A 12,622-nucleotide genomic window follows, 5' to 3' on the forward strand; every position below is an offset into this window, starting at 1 on the left:
CAAAAATTTCTTTTTAATTAACTAATTATTTTTATTTTTATTTTTATTTCAAAAAATTTTCGAAAAACCAATTTTCAAAAATCACTAACTCATTTTCAAAATAATTTTCGAAAATTATCCCTCCCCCATCTCATCTTATTCTATTTATTCATTCATATCCTAACATCTCATCTCACATCTCTTCCATTAGTACAGTTGTGTTTCTTCCTTTACATCACATTCTTTGTCTCCCACTCTTCTTCCACTAACAAAGGGATCCCTATACTGTGGTATAAAGGATCTCTATTATTATTATTATTATTATTTTTCTGTGCCTTCTTCTTTGTCATATGAGTAGGAGCAAGGATAAGAACATTCTTGTGGAAGCAGATCCAGAACCTGAAAGGACTCTGAAGAGAAAATTAAGAGAAGCTAAAATACAACAATCCAGAGATAACCTTTCAGAAATTTTCAAACAGGCAGAGGAGATGGCAGCCGAAAATAATAATAATGTAAGGAAGATGCTTGGTGACTTTACTGCACCTAATTCCAATTTACATGGAAGAAGCATCTCCATTCCTGCCATTGGAGCAAACAACTTTGAGCTGAAACCTCAATTAGTTTCTCTGATGCAGCAGAACTGCAAGTTTCATGGACTTCCATCTGAAGATCCTTTTCAGTTCTTAACTGAATTCTTGCAGATATGTGATACTGTAAAGACTAATGGAGTAGATCCTGAAGTCTACAGGCTCATGCTTTTCCCTTTTGCTGTAAGAGACAGAGCTAGATTATGGTTGGATTCTCAACCCAAAGACAGCCTGAACTCTTGGGATAAGCTGGTCACGGCTTTCTTAGCCAAGTACTTTCCTCCTCAAAAGCTGAGCAAGTTTAGAGCTGATGTTCAAACCTTCAGACAGAAAGAAGGTGAATCCCTCTATGAAGCTTGGGAAAGATACAAACAGTTGACCAAAAAGTGTCCTTCTGATATGCTTTCAGAATGGACCATCCTGGATATATTCTATGATGGTTTATCTGAGCTATCAAAGATGTCACTGGACACCTCTGCAGGTGGATCCATTCACCTAAAGAAAACGCCTGCAGAAGCTCAAGAACTCATTGACATGGTTGCTAATAACCAGTTCATGTACACTTCTGAAAGGAATCCTGTGAATAATGGGACGCCTATGAAGAAGGGAGTTCTTGAGGTTGATACTCTGAATGCCATATTGGCTCAGAATAAAATATTGACTCAGCAAGTCAATATGATCTCTCAGAGTCTGCATGGAATGCAAGCTGCATCCAACAGTACTCAAGAGGCTTCTCCTGAAGAAGAAGCTTATGATCCTGAGAACCCTGCAATAGCAGAGGTAAATTACTTAGGTGAACCTTATGGAAACACCTATAACTCAACATGGAGAAATCATCCAAATTTCTCATGGAAGGATCAAAAGCCTCAACAAGGCTTTAACAATGGTGGAAGAAATAGGTTTAGCAACAGCAAGCCTTTTCCATCATCAACTCAGCAACAGACAGAGAACTCTGAACAAAATGCTTCTAATTTAGCAAATCTAGTCTCTGATCTATCTAAGGCCACTGTAAGTTTCATGAATGAAACAAGGTCTTCCATTAGAAATCTGGAAGCACAAGTGGGCCAGCTGAGTAAAAGGATCACTGAAATCCCTCCTAGTACTCTCCCAAGCAATACAGAAGAGAACCCAAAAGGAGAGTGCAAGGCCATTGACATAAGCGCCATGGCCGAACCTGTGAGGAGAGGAGAGGACGTGAATCCCAAGGAGGAAGACCTCCTGGGACGTCCAGTGATCAATAAGGAGCTTCCCTCTGAGGAACCAAAGGACTCTGAGGCTCATTTAGAGACCATAGAGATTCCATTGAACCTCCTTATGCCCTTCATGAGCTCTGATGAGTATTCCTCTTCTGAAGAGAATGAGGATGTTACTGAAGAGCAAACTGCCAAGTTTCTTGGTGCAATCATGAAGCTGAATGCCAAATTGTTTGGCATTGATGCTTGGGAAGTTGAACCTCCCTTGTTCATCAATGAACTAAGTGATCTGGATCAACTGACATTGCCTCAGAAGAGACAGGATCCTGGAAAGTTCATAATACCCTGTACCATAGGCACCATGCTCTTTAAGGCTCTGTGTGACCTTGGTTCAGGAATAAACCTCATGTCCCTCTCTGTAATAGAGAAATTGGGAATCTATGGGGTGCAAGCTGCTAAAATCTCACTAGAGATGGCAGACAACTCAAGAAGACAGGCTTATGGACAAGTAGAAGATGTATTAGTAAAGGTTGAGGGCCTTTACATACCTACTGATTTCATAGTCCTGGATACTGGAAAGGAAGAGGATGAATCCATCATCCTAGGAAGACCTTTCCTGGCCACAGCAAGAGCTGTGATTGATGTTGACAGAGGTGAAATAGTCCTTCAATGGAATGAGAACTCCCTTGTATTCAAAACTCAAGGATCTCCCTCTACAACTATGGAGAGGAAGCAGAAAAAGCTTCTCTCCAAACAGAGTCAACCAGAGCCCCCACAGTCAAACTCTAAGTTTGGTGTTGGGAGGCCACAACCAAACTCTAGCGTTTGGTGTTGAACTCCCATATCCAAACACTAAGTTTGGTGTTGGAGAGTTTCAACAAAGCTCTGCACATCTGTGAGGCTCCATGAGAGCCCACTGTCAAGCTATTGACATTAAAGAAGCGCTTGTTGGGAGGCAACCCAATGTTTATCTAATTCTTATTTTTATTGTTTTTCGTGTTTTCTTAGGTTCATGATCATGTGGAGTCACAAAATAAATATAAAAATTGAAAACGGAATCAAAAACAGCAGAAGAAAAATCACACCCTAGAGGAGCATCTGTCTGGCGTTCAAACGCCAGAACAGAGCATAGTTCTGGCGCTGAACGCCCAGAATGGGAGCATCCTGGCGCTGAACGCCCAGAACAAGCATGGTTCTGGCGTTCAACGCCAGAAATGGCAGCAAAGGGGCGTTGAACGCCCAAAATGGGCACCAACCTGGCGCTGAACGCCCAGAGTTGTGTGCAAGGGCATTTTACATGCCTAAATTGGTGCAGGGATATAAATGCCTTGACACCTCAGGATCTGTGGACCCCACAGGATCATCTCAGGATCTGTGGACCCCACAGGATCCCCACCTACCTCATCATCTCTCTTTCCATTCATGATCATCCCTTCTTTTTTTTCATTTACCACTCACATCCATACACCCACTACCTTCAAAAATTCAACATCTCTCTCCCACCCAATCTCACCCATATGGCCGAATACACACTCCCATCCATCTCCTCCATATCTTCTTCTTATTCTTCTATTCTTTCTTCTTTTGCTCAAGGGCGAGCAACATTCTAAGTTTGGTGTGGTAAAAGCATAGCTTTTTTGTTTTTTCCATAACCATTGATGGCACCTAAGGCCAGAGAAACCTCTAGAAAGAGGAAAGGGAAGACAAAAGCTTCCATCAAGGGTCTATAGCTCAGTGGTAGAACATTTGACTGCAAATCAAGAGATCCCTGAGATACCTCAGGCGATACATTTTCTTCCACACAATTATTGGAAGCAACTAAGGGTGGAACATCAAGAGCACTCCATCATCCTTCATGAAATCAGAGAAGATCTAAAAGCAATGAAGGAGGAGCAACAAAGACAAGGAAGAGACATAGAAGAGCTCAAGGACATCATTGGTTCCTCAAGAAGGAAACGCCACCATTACTAAGGTGGATTCATTCCTTGTTCTTATTTCTTCTGTTTTTCGTTTTCTATGTTATGTGCTTATCTGTGTTTGTGTCTTCATTACATGATCATTAGTAGTAGTAACTATGTCTTAAAGTTATGAATGTCCTATGAATCCATCACCTCTCTTAAATAAAAACTGTTTTAATTCAAAAGAACAAGAAGTACATGAGTTTTGAATTTATCCTTGAGCTTAGCTTAATTATATTGATGTGGTGATAATGCTTCTTGTTTTCTGAATGTATGCTTGAACAGTGCATATGTCTTTTGAAGTTGTTGTTTAAGAATGTTAAATATGTTGGCTCTTGAAAGAATGATGACTAGGAGACATGTTATTTGATAATCTGAAAAATGATTCTTGAAGCAAGAAAAAGCAGCAAAGAACAAAGCTTGCAGAAAAAAAAAGAAAAAAAATAGGCAAAAAAAAATAGAAAGAAAAAGAAAAAGCAAGCAAAAAAAAGCCAATAACCCTTAAAACCAAAAGACAAGGGCAAATAAAAAGGATCCCAAGGCTTTGAGCATCAGTGGATAGGAGGGCCTAAAGGAATAAAATCCTGGTCTAAGCGGCTAAACCAAGCTGTCCCTAACCATGTGCTTGTGGCGTGTAGGTGTCAAGTGAAAACTTGAGACTGAGCGGTTAAAGTCAAGGTCCAAAGCGAAAAAAAAAAAGAGTGTGCTTAAGAACCCTGGACACCTCTAATTGGGGACTTTAGCAAAGCTGAGTCACAATCTGAAAAGGTTCACCCAATTATGTGTCTGTGGCATTTATGTATCCGGTGGTAATACTGGAAAACAAAATGCTTAGGGCCACGGCCAAGACTCATAAAGAAGCTGTGTTCAAGAATCATCATACTGAACTAAGAGAGTCAATAACACTATTCAAAACCTGAAGTTCCTATAGATGCCAATCATTCTGAACCTCAATGGATAAAGTGAGATGCCAAAACTATTCAAGAGGCAAAAAGCGATAAGTCCCGCTCATATGATTGGAGCTATGTTTCATTGATAGTTTGGAATTTATAGTATATTCTATTCTTTTTATCCTACTTGATTTTCAGTTGCTTGGGGACAAGCAACAATTTAAGTTTGGTGTTGTGATGAGCGGATAATTTATACGCTTTTTGGCATTGTTTTTAGTATGTTTTTAGTAGGATCTAGTTACTTTTAGGGATGTTTTCATTAGTTTTTATGTTAAATTCACATTTCTGGACTTTACTATGAGTTTGTGTGTTTTTCTGTGATTTCAGGTATTTTCTGGCTGAAATTGAGGGACTTGAGCAAAAATCAGATTCAGAGGTTGAAAAAGGACTGCTGATGCTGTTGGATTCTGACCTCCCTGTACTCAAAGTGGATTTTCTGGAGCTACAGAACTCGAAATGGCGCGCTTCCAATTGCGTTGGAAAGTAGACATCCAGGGCTTTCCAGAAATATATAATAGTCCATACTTTGGCCAAGAATTGACGACGTAAACTGGCGTTCAACGCCAGCCTTCTGCCCAAATCTGGCGTCCAGCGCCAGAAAAGGATCCAAAACCAGAGTTGAACGCCCAAACTGGCACAGAAACTGGCGTTCAACTCCACAAATGGCCTCTGCATGTGCTACACTTAAGCTCAGCCCAAACACACACCAAGTGGGCCCAGGAAGTGGATTTATGCATCAATTACTCACTCATGTAAACCCTAGTGACTAGTTTATTATAAATAGGACCTCTTACTATTGTATTAGACGTCTTTTTGACCATCTTTGAATGCATTGTTCTTAGACCATAGGGGCTGGCCACACGGCCATGCCTGGACCTTCACTTATGTATTTTCATAGGGTAGAGTTTCTACACTCCATAGATTAAGGTGTGGAGCTCTGCTGTTCCTCAAAGATTAATGAAAGTACTACTGTTTTCTATTCAATTCATCTTATTTCGCTTCTAAGATATCCATTCGCACCCAAGAACGTGATGAAGGTGATGATTATGTGTGACGCTCATCACCATCTCCCCTACGAACACGTGCCTGACAAACACCTCCGTTCTACATGAAATAAAGCTAGAATGAATATCTCTTAGATCTCCTAACCAGAATCTTCGTGGCGTAAGCTAGAATGATGGCGGCATTCAAGAGAATCCGGAAGGTCTAAACCTTGTCTGTGGTATTCTGAGTAGGATTCAATGATTGAATGACTGTGACGAGCTTCAAACTCGCGAGTGCTGGGCGTTAGTGACAGACGCAAAAGGAGGGTGAATCCTATTCCAGCATGATCGGGAACCGACAGATGAATAGCCGTGCCGTGACAGGGTGCGTGAGCATATTATTCACTGAGAGGAGGGGATGTAGCCACTGACAATGGTGATGCCCTTGCATACAGCCAGCCATGGAAAGGAGTAAGACTGATTGGATGAAGATAGCAGGAAAGCAGAGGTTCAGAGGAACGAAAAGCATCTCCATTCGCTTATCTGAAATTCCTACCAATGATTTACATAAGTATCTCTATCCCTCTTTTATTATATCATATTTGAAAACACCATTATCACTTTATATCTGCCTAACTGAGATTTACAAGGTGACCATAGCTTGCTTCATACCAACAATCTCCGTGGGATTCGACCCTTACTCACGTAAGGTATTACTTGGACGACCCAGTGCACTTGCTGGTTAGTTGTATCGAAGTTGTGACAGACTGTAAAACTAGATCAGAATATCTGGCCTAAGAAGCCATTACCAGAGATCACAATTTCGTGCACCAATGGTTCCGTTCGAAACCATCTTAATATCTTAGTTTAGGGGAGTGTTCGGGCGGCTGGGGTATGCACGAAGCTCCTCGATATTTTGGAAAAAACTCTCCTTAGTTCTTTGGGCTCAACCCAAAAGGTTGAGGAATTAGAGGGGAGGATTTTTCTTTATCAGGAGGAAGAGAAGAGGCTTAAATATGAGGTCGCCGAGCTGAAGGAGGAAAGGGATCTTCTCCAGGAGAGGGAGAAGAGGTTGATGGGCCAGTGTGCCATGGCGGAGGGACTTAAAGAGAAGGCAGAGCAGAATTACGTTAGGCTTTTTGGGGAGAACCTAAACTTAAAGAAAGAGCTAGCAGGATGTCGGGAGGCTTTCCAGGAGCTGGAGGACTCGGTGGCTGAGGGTTCAGAGGAGGCGTGGAAGATCTTCAAGGAACAGGTCAGGGTTATTGCCCCTGACTTGGATCTTTCTCCTCTTGATCCTGACAAAATTGTAGTTGATGGGGCCATTGTCTCTCCTTCCCGACCTGAAACTGACTCCGACTTGAAGATGAGGGGACAGAGGATAGTAGAGTCCCCTCCTCGTCAAGGTGGAGACCTGCCGAGTTCATCTGGGGTTCCTTCTCAAGGTCCTGAACAATCTGCTCCATCCTCCCCGGGTGCTGTTCTGACTTCTCTCCCTGTGGATCCTTCTTCTGGTGGTGGTGACCTTCCTTCCGGTGATACTGATCTTTCCGCTAACTGAAATTTGGCTATTTGGGGGCTTGACTTGTGGGTCCCTTGTTTTTAAACAATTTTACATTTTGTTTTGTTGTGGTGGTTGGTACTTGACATTTTCTGGCCTTTTATGGCCGTTAACAAAAAATGCCTTTAATTTTTTGTCCCCTTTTTTGGATAAGGGGTTTAAATTATATCTGGTGTGTGCATGCTTTTGTTCTTGCTTTTAGGTTTTTTCGAAAAAACCCTTTTTGATCTTTTTGCTGAAAGCCTCTTATCTCTGGACAGGTTGTGGTTTTTGCCTAAGTTATCTTTGATTTTGAAAAGACTTGAGACAGCTTGCCCTTTTGATGGCTTTCTTTTATCTCTTTTTGTATTCCTTGTGAATTCAAATTTTCTTTTTTTGAATTGCGAGTAACTTAGGCTATTTTCACGATACATTTCGTTTTTCTTGGTTTTACGACTTGTTTAGTCGTTATCCTTCCGAGTTACATGATTAACTTTTATAACCTCTTTACACCGACTTGTACCTCGTTGTTTTATCTTGATGACCACTTAGGTCGGTCATGGGATTTTGATGTTTTGTCGAGCTTAAGTCGGCGCATTTCGTAGAAATAAATAACTTAATGGAATTTACAAAGAGATATGAAATGAAGAAAGATCTTTTATTTGCGTAGGTACCTTTTGCTACTAAGGGGTTTAAGAATTGTTGCCCCTTAGTCTCTACTTTGATGCCTCGTTAAAACCCCCTTCAGAAAAACCCTTTTCTTTCTTTTTTGGGAAAAAACCATGAAGTCGGAAAAAAAGAGTACATTAGGGAGTGGAGTTCACTTTTAACTGTAGTACCTTTTCATATTACAAGCATGCCACGACCTAGGTAGTTCGGTACCGTTTAAGTCGGTCACCTTATAGTAGCCTTTTCCTAAGACCTCACTAATTTTGTATGGTCCTTTACAATTGGCAGTAAGCTTTCTATCCCCAGATTTGTTGACTCCAATGTCATTTCTAATCAAAACTAAGTCGTCTGTGGTGAAACTTCTTCGAATGACTTTTTTGTTATATCTATTTGTCATCCTTTGTTTCAATACTGCTTCTCTTATCTGGGCTTGTTCTCGGACTTCAGGGAGTAACTCAAGTTCTTCTTTGTGCCCCTGTACGTTGCCAACCTCATCGTAGAAGCTCACCTTTGGACTTTGCTCATTGATTTCAACTGGTATCATGGCTTCTATGCCATAAGCAAGTCGGAAGGGTGTTTCTCCTATGGCAGATTGAGGCGTAGTCCGATAAGCCCATAATACTTGAGGAAGCTCTTCCGCCCATGCTCCCTTTGCATCTTACAACCTTTTCTTCAACCCTGTCAGTATAACTTTGTTGGCTGCCTCGACTTGTCTATTTGCTTGTGGTGTTCTACCGAGGTGAATTGATGCTTGATCTTCATACTGGCTACCAGGTTTCTAAAGGTAGAGTCGGTGAACTGAGTGCCATTATCAGTGGTGATGGAGTGGGGGTACTCTATACCTTGTGATAATGTTCTTGTAGAGAAATTTCTGACTTCTCTGGGCAGTGATGGTGGCCAATGGTTCTGCTTCGATCCACTTCGTGAAGTAGTCTACCCCTACTATCAGATATTTTACTTGTCCCGGCGCTTGGAGGAAGGGTCCTAACAAGTCCAATCCTCATTTTGCGAAAGACCATGGAGAAGTTATACTAATGAGTTCCTCGGGGGGAGCGACATGAAAGTTTGCATGCATTTGGCATGGTTGACACTTCTTTACGAATTCGGTGGCATCTTTCTGCAAGGTCAGCCAGTAGAACCCAGCTCGGATGACTTTCTAGCTAACGACCTTGCTCTGAGATGATTTTTGCAGATACCATTGTGGACCTCTTCCAAGACTTCTATTGTCCTTGAGGTTAGGACACACTTTAATAATGGTGTTGATATCCCTCTTTTATAGAGGATATTTTTCATCAAAGTATAGTTTTGTGCTTCCCTCCGGATTTTCTTGGCCTCTTTTTCCTTTTTGGGTAGGATGTCGAACTTTAGGTATTCGATTAAAGTGTTCATCCATCCGAGGTCTAATCCGGAGACTTCAAGGACGTCTGGTTTGGCCTCTGTCTTTGGATCAGGCTTCTATTGTTCCCTCCTGGTTTAGTACTCGCTAGCTTGGAGAGGGTGTCTGCTCTGTTGTTGAGATCCCGAGTTATAAGTTTGACCTCGGTTTCTGCAAAGCGCCTAAGATACTCCAAGGTTTTGTCCAAGTACCTCTTCATGTTGGGGTCTTTACCTGATACTCTTCATTTATTTGGGAGGTCACAACCTGAGAGTCGCTGAACACGACTACCTTGGTTGCACCGACTTCTTCTGCGAGCCTTAATCCTGCGATCAAGGCTTCATATTCTGCCTGATTGTTAGAAGCTGGAAAGTCAAATTTGAGGGAGACTTCTATTTGCGTTCCCCCTTGGCTGACTAGTATTATGCCTGCACCGCTTCTGACTTTATTTGAGGATCCATCTACATATAGCTCCCATGTAGTGGATGTTTCCTCTTGGTCTCCTGCATATTCTGCTACAAAGTCGGTGGGGCATTGGATTTTTATTGTCGTCCGAGTTTCGTACCTTAAGTCAAACTCGGATAGCTCTATAGTCCATTGAACCATTCTACCCGCAATATTTGTCTTCTGGAGGATTTGCTTCATGGGCTGGTTCGTAACCTCCGAGAGGCTACTATTAAGGCATACGCAAACTTCTCAAGTTTTTGATATCTTAATTCAGGGCCTTGTAGGACTTTGCTGGTGAAGTATACAGGATGCTGTCCGACCTCATCTTCCCGTATTAGAGCTGATGCTACAGTTTTTCCTGTTACGGACAAATACAAGACGAGTTCCTCCCCAACTTTAGTTCGGGTCAGAATGGGAGGTTGGCTTAAAAACCTTTTGAATTCCTAGAATGATTCTTCGCACTCAAGAGTCCATTCAAACTGGCATCCTTTTCTTAGTAGAGAGAAGAGTGGTAGGGATCTTAATGCTGATCCCACCAAGAATCTGGAGAGGGCGGCAAGTCGGCCGTTCAGCTGCTGGACCTCCTTTAAGTAAGTCGGGCTTTTCATTTCTAGGACTGCTTTGCACTTGTTGGGATTGGCTTCAATTCCCCTTTGTGTAAGCATGAACCCTAGAAACTTTCCTGCCTCCACTGCAAAGGTGCATTTTGCAGGATTTAGTCTCATCCCATGCATCCTTATGGTGCTGAAAACTTGCGAAAGGTCATCGAGGAGGTCAGCCTCATCCTTGGTTTTTACTAGCATGTTGTCTACGTAGACTTCCATCAATTCCCCAAGGTGAGGTGCGAAAACCTTGTTCATCAGCCTTTGATATGTGGCTCCAGCATTTTTCAGTCCAAAGGGTATAACCACATAGCAATAATTTGCCCTAGGCGTGATGAATGATGTTTTTTCTTGATCTGGCTCGTACATCGAAATTTGGTTGTATCCCAAGTATGCATCCATAAACGACAAGTACTGATACCCTGAGCTGGAATCTACTAGAGTATCAATGCTTGGAAGTGGATAGGGGTCTTTGGGACACGCCTTGTTTAGGTCGGTGTAATCGACGCACATCCTCCACTTGCCATTTTGTTTTTTGACTAGCACCGCATTTGCCAGCCATGCCGGATATTTGACCTCTTTGATGAAGTTGGCTTCTAGGAGGGCTTGCACTTGCCCTTCTACAACTTGAGCTCGCTCTGGCCCGAGCTTCCGTCTTCTTTGCTAAACAGGTCGTGATTCGCGGTATACTGATAGCTTATGCGACATGAGTTCGGGATCTATCCCAGGCATGTCGGAGACTTTCCAGGCGAAGAGGTCGGAATTCTCTTGTAGGAGCTTTATAAGCTTCTTCTTCAAATCATCTTCCAGGCTGGCTCCTATATTGGTGTTTTTCCTTCCTCTTCTCCGACCTGTACCTCCTCAGTTTTTCTCCCGGGTTGTGGTCGCAACTCTTCCTTGGCTCTGACCCCTCCGAGCTCAATTGCATGCACCTCCTTGCCTTTTCCTCTCAGGTTCAGGTTTTTATTGTAGCATTTCTTTGCCAATTTCTGATCTCCCCTAATGGTTGCTATTCCCTTTGATGTTGGAAATTTCATGCAAAGGTGGGGAGTAGATACCACTGCTCCGAGCCGATTTAGAGTGGTTCTTCCTATTAGGGCATTATAGGCTGACCCCACATCGACGACTATAAAGTCGATGCTCAGAGTTTTGGATTTTTTCCCTTTTTCAAAAGTTGTGTGAAGGGGTATGAATCCCAGTGGTTTTATTGGTGTATCCCCTAGCCCATATAGGGTGTCAGGGTAAGCTCTTAATTCCTTTTCATCTAACCCCAGATTATCGAATGCTGGTTTAAAAAGGATGTCGGCTGAGCTTCCCTGATCTACCAGGGTTCTATGAAGATGGACGTTGACAAGGATCATAGTTACTACTACTGGATCATTATGTCCAGGAATGATTCCTTGCACATCTTCTTTGGTGAACGAGATGGTTGGGATGTCGGGGGCCTCACCCCCGACCTGGTAGACTTCCTTCATGTGCCTCTTGCGAGATAACTTTGTGAGGTCGCCTCCACCGAATCCTCCCGAGATCACATGTATATGTCTTTCCGGGGTCTGAGGTGGTGGATCTCTTCGGTCCTCGTCGTCTCGCTTCTTTTTCCCATGATGGTCCGACCTTTCCATGAGATATCTATCAAGCCAATCTTCTCTGGCTAGCTTTTCTATCACATTTTTAAGATCGTAACAATCATTTGTTGAGTGACCATATATCTTATGGTACTCACAGTAGTTGCCACAACTTTCCCCCTTTTTGTTTTTGATGGGTTTGGGGGGAGGTAGCCTTTCAGTATGACAAATTTCCATGTAAACATCAACTAGGGAAACTCGTAGAGGAGTATAGGAGTGATATATCCTAGGCCTTTCAAGGCCGACTTTCTCTTTTTTCTTGGGCTCTCTTTCCTTCTCTTTTGATGAGTGAGGGTGCCCAGATCGCCAGCTCGGCTCTCGAAGTCTGGCGTTTTTCTCCATGTTGATGTACTTCTCAGCTCTCTCCTATACATCACTTAAGGAGGTCAGATGCCTTTTTGAAATGGACTGGGAGAAGGGGCCTTCTCGGAGTCCATTTACTAGGCCCATAATTACTGCCTCTGTGGGCAGATCTTGAATCTCCAGGCACGCTTTATTGAACCTTTCCATGTAGTCTCTTAAAGGCTCTCTGACCTCCTGTTTTACTCCCAGGAGGCTCGGTTCGTGCTTTACTTTGTCCTTCTGGATGGAGAATTGCATCAGTAACTTTCGCGAGAGGTCGTCGAAGCTAGTGACCGACATTAGGGGAAGACTGTCGAACCACTTCATCGCTGCTTTCGTCAAGGTGGTCGAAAAAGCCTTGCAGCGAGTAGC

The 12,622-nt window shown here is 42.7% G+C and overlaps 1 non-coding gene across 1 annotated transcript; it reads right to left on the bottom strand.

Annotated features, from left to right (window-relative positions):
- Nucleotides 1-863: 863 nt before the first annotated feature.
- On the bottom strand, nt 864-970 carry LOC112781238 (small nucleolar RNA R71). The gene has a single exon (XR_003192027.1). It is a non-coding gene; the product is annotated as a small nucleolar RNA R71 (small nucleolar RNA).
- Nucleotides 971-12,622: the final 11,652 nt, after the last annotated feature.

The sequence above is a fragment of the Arachis hypogaea genome, chromosome 19 (assembly GCF_003086295.3).
Source record: "Arachis hypogaea cultivar Tifrunner chromosome 19, arahy.Tifrunner.gnm2.J5K5, whole genome shotgun sequence".
NCBI classification, from domain to species: domain Eukaryota; kingdom Viridiplantae; phylum Streptophyta; class Magnoliopsida; order Fabales; family Fabaceae; genus Arachis; species Arachis hypogaea.